Source organism: Limulus polyphemus, unplaced genomic scaffold (genome assembly GCF_000517525.1).
Source record: "Limulus polyphemus unplaced genomic scaffold, Limulus_polyphemus-2.1.2 Scaffold904, whole genome shotgun sequence".
NCBI lineage: Eukaryota > Metazoa > Arthropoda > Merostomata > Xiphosura > Limulidae > Limulus > Limulus polyphemus.
The window spans coordinates 184,700-189,205 of NW_013666514.1; positions in this window are offsets into that span (position 1 = coordinate 184,700).

Consider the following 4,506-nt stretch of genomic DNA (forward strand, 5'->3'; position numbering starts at 1 on the left):
GTAATGTGATTTGACAATTAAATAACGTTTTTGAGCTTTCACTGACAATACTTATTGAAGATAATTTTAAGCGTGAAAACTGTCCATATTTTGATGTCATGCTATGTAAATTAAACATTGTTATTTTACGGTGATAATCTTGTTTTCTTGTGCCCAATAATGCATAATTTCATTTGATAAACACGTTTAGATTGAATGGTAATTTATAATCAGTCACAAGAACGTCGAATCTGAATCACTTGAAAAAAACACGGGGGTGCTTAACTTTTTTCCAGGTGTATACTTCACCCCTAGTAGTACCACCAGCATGTCTTTAAGTGCAGAGAAGCTCTCATTTGTCCCAAAGGTCCCCTCTTTACCTAATGCGTCTTCTATTGGTGAAACAGCTCTGTTATTGGGTTCATTCTCCATTGTGACATCCAACCTTCTAGCTATGGGTTCATTCCCACTAATCAGTAACAATGTTGGTCTTATATAGAGACATCACCACTTAGTCTCAGGGCTTTCAAACAGCAGGTCATTAATGCGGCCTTTAGTTGTCCATATTTCCCCTGCACCAAATTTAGGGTTAAAATAGGGTCAACGCCCCAGGAAATCCTTGGTTGAAGTTATCCATAAACTTGATGCTGGACTGAGAACAAAAATAAGACCGACGTTCAGGAGACAACTCCTATAGATTGTGTCACATTCTCAGACTGTGAACTACTGTTGGTGACAAAACAAATTCCTTCCCTTGTGCATAAATTCCCCACCAGGAAAATGTCATTTTAAAGTAGCTCAGATCACACATTTATAAGGGTAATAAGAACAGGAAGAAATTACATATTAAAAAAATTAATAATAATAAAACAGTTTAAAAAACTTGAGATCAAGGCACCAAAATTTCAACTTCTCAACTTAAGTATGTGGTATTTTCAGGCACATTAATAAATTTCAGTTAAAAATACAATAGTTAGAGGTACGACAAGAAGTTCACCACGCAATCAAACCGAATGTATGACCTAAACGAGTCGAAGAAAAGAAAGTATGAAGAACAGATTGTTTATTTGTACGGAGAAGAAAACTGTAAAACGAAGACAAGTGACGAGTACACAGGATGCTAGGAGAGCACTACTCTTTCAAATGGAAAGGGTTCTAGTCAGCAGAAAAACTACCGATTCAAAATGAGAAAACGTTTCTGTTACTTGCGTTAATCGTCCCTGATTTTAAACTGATAAGACTACAGAGAAGGCCATCATGTACCATCAATTGTTCTTCGGCTACTTTAATCGAATAGTAGGATTTGACCGTCACACTTATAATACATCTACAGCTCCAAAGTACAGAACGCGATGCAGTGACAACGTAACGTAAACCAAGAACCCAGGTTAGAACGAATTAACTGCTTGAAAATCGTTTTAAAAATTTTGATCTCGTCCATCATTATCTTGCAGGGTATAAATGATTAGATAAAATAATATTATAGTGTATTTATTGTAATATGTCAATTATATATGTTAGATTCTAAAACAAAAAAAAGCGCGATTACATTTCTAATTATAATGTTATTAAATACATTAATTGTTAATAAAATCAGCACCATAAAACAATTTTATTTTTAGTCTCGCTATTTTTTATTTAGTCAGTCCTTGTTGCCATCTTTAAGTCATAACGGATAATCCTGAACGCGTGTGGATATGGTGATATGGCCATATACATTAACCGTTATGACAACAAGGATTGATAGTGGAAAGATAATTTAACATTTTTAGTTCCATTATAATGTTGTTGTTTTCTTGTGTGTGAGTGATTATGTTTATTTTTGCTGAAAATTATCATCATACTTCTTATCAGATGTATACAACTGGTTTAAAATTTAGCTCAAGCCTTTTCATTTTCTAGCAAAGTCTACAGATCATTTGACCTATTATAATTATCAGTAGTTTTGTTGTTTTCTTAGTGCAAAAATACAGAATGGGTTATTCTGTACTCTGTCCAGGAAGGGGAATCGAACCGCAGATTTCAGCATTGTGGCTCCGTAAACTTATCACTCACCCATAGAGGTACAGAACTAATGATAAGCAGATCAAGGTGCGAGTCCCACTGATTTTTATTTTCAGTAGTTATTGAGACACCACTCAACAATACCGATTTATCTATTGTAATAATACTTTATTTTGTCTGTCCTAAAAATGCGCGCGCACCTTACTGTTAAATGTACATGTGCACGCACTTTACTTCAACGGATGTAGAATAAAGTTTAGTAGGCGTTTTTTTTACAACGTTTAAAAGCTTATCAAATTGTTTACAACATTGGGTCGTAAAATATGATACGTTTATTTATTCATAGTATTAAGAATGGTAAAATGTAGCCCTAACTAAACTAAAGAGAAAAACTTACACAAGTTAGTGTTATCTTCATCGTTATTGAATACTAGCTGGTGTACCCCCGTCCGTTGTACGGGTGAAAAAAAAACTCGTTTGTAACAAAGGATAGGAAATTAGGTTTGTATTTTTTTTTCTTAACATAATAAACATTAAAAGTGCAATAAAAATACATAAAAGTACCAATACTGAAAAGAAAGACACATGTTTTTCAAGAATTCTGTCCCCCCCTCATGTCATTCTGTATCAATGTGTCAAGTTTGGTCCCGATTTATCAAGAAATATGGAAACGTATGAGAAAAAGACACACACACACATTGGTGTTTACTTATATAGATAGGCCGTGATTAATAAAGGCTTAACTAATGTTAGGCCTCAGACAAGTAGATTTATAGATTTCGGTGTTCGAGATTACAATTATTTTGCATTATTATAGAAATCCTGTACTTAAAGAAGTATTGTTGTAATAAAGATACTAATTTTACCGCAAATGTTTTGCGGGTCTCTGCTAGTCTAATTATAAGACTTATAATTACTTACTTACTTGTAGCTGCTGAATTTAGGGACAGGATAGGCCCGAATTAAAATCAAATGTTTTCTCAGGTCCCTGCTAGTTCAAATAACAATACACTTATGTGGCGTTAAAGCAAAACCAATTCATTGTATTTAATCGTAAGTGTATTCTTTGGATAAATAGTAAATTCCTACGACTTACGGCTGAATCAGAATTAAGATAATAATTACTAATTACTCATCATAAACTCACCTGGTCCACATCAAACGCAGATCACTGGCACTCGTTGGTAAAATAAAGATTTTGTCTGAGATAAGTCGTACTTTTCGTGTTTCTTTTACTGATTTTCGTCATCGTCTCGCACTTAGTAATTGTTTAAATGTGATATTTGCATTTGAATATCATAACCTAAACTTATTGATACATCAAGAAATTCGAATAGTTTTTTTTTTTTTTACAGACATGAGAATGACCAACTGGGAGGAGGAAATCAATTCTTGGAGGAAAACTCCCCCCCCCCCTCTCGAAATTAGAAAATTTATTTTCCTGTCATATAGCAAGAGAAAACACATTACACGATCTGTAAAATGTTAGGATGAAAACCTGAAATAATGATTTATTCACTTCCCCAATATCGAAAATCCAGAAGTTAATGGTTAATTCCTCATGTTAAAGTTATGATAGTAGTAAACCTGGGTTAAATGTACATAACACGAAACGCTAAAAGGTGGTTATGATGTCGCTGTTGGAAACGACACATTGCATTTCAAACATTCACGATAAATCATGAAATATTTATCTAAATGAAATGGCATTACGAACGAACGACTGTGGTTCCAAATATAGTAATCACAGGTGTAATTTCTAAACTTTTAATTAACATTATTTTCAGCGATTTATTCCAAAATAGAAAACATTCTCTTAAAACATAGCACAATTTTAACTTCGTGATGTGACTACTGTACACTTTTGAGTGAACATGGTATGTCTTAAACAACCACAGGAACCGTACTTACTATACAGATCAATTTACAGAGTTGAAAGTAGGTATTAGGCAAAATTAAGCATGTGACTGACTCAAATAGAGAAACTTTAGCCGGAGATCAGCGATTTTCACTCCACTTGAAACACAAATTATTATAGAAATATCGTGTGTGTTTTTTAAGAACGAGAACCAGAAAAAAGATATTCAATTATTCATTTATTTTTTTTATAAATTTCCATGTGCATGACTCAAGATAATTAACAATTAGTTGATAACATTACTTACCACTGGGTGTGGAATCTTTAAATCCAAAGATGGCTGAAACCTCAAACACATCAATCAAAAGACGCAGGATAAAGTACCGCAAAATTTGATACGTTATCAATACATAATGAGGGAAATGCCTCTCTTTCTCTCTCTCTCTTCTTTTTTTTTTGCAACTCGTAAATGTAAAAGATTCCCCAAGATTTTTGTCCTAATTCCTATTCAATTTCTTTATTAATTCACAATGATCTCAGGAATAGAAATTTAGTCAAAATAGGCTGGGAAAATTCTCATTTAAGAATTTTGATTATGACATTTTTCCATGTGAAAAACGCCCCCCACCCCGCGGTATGTCTGCGGACTTATAACGCTAGAATCC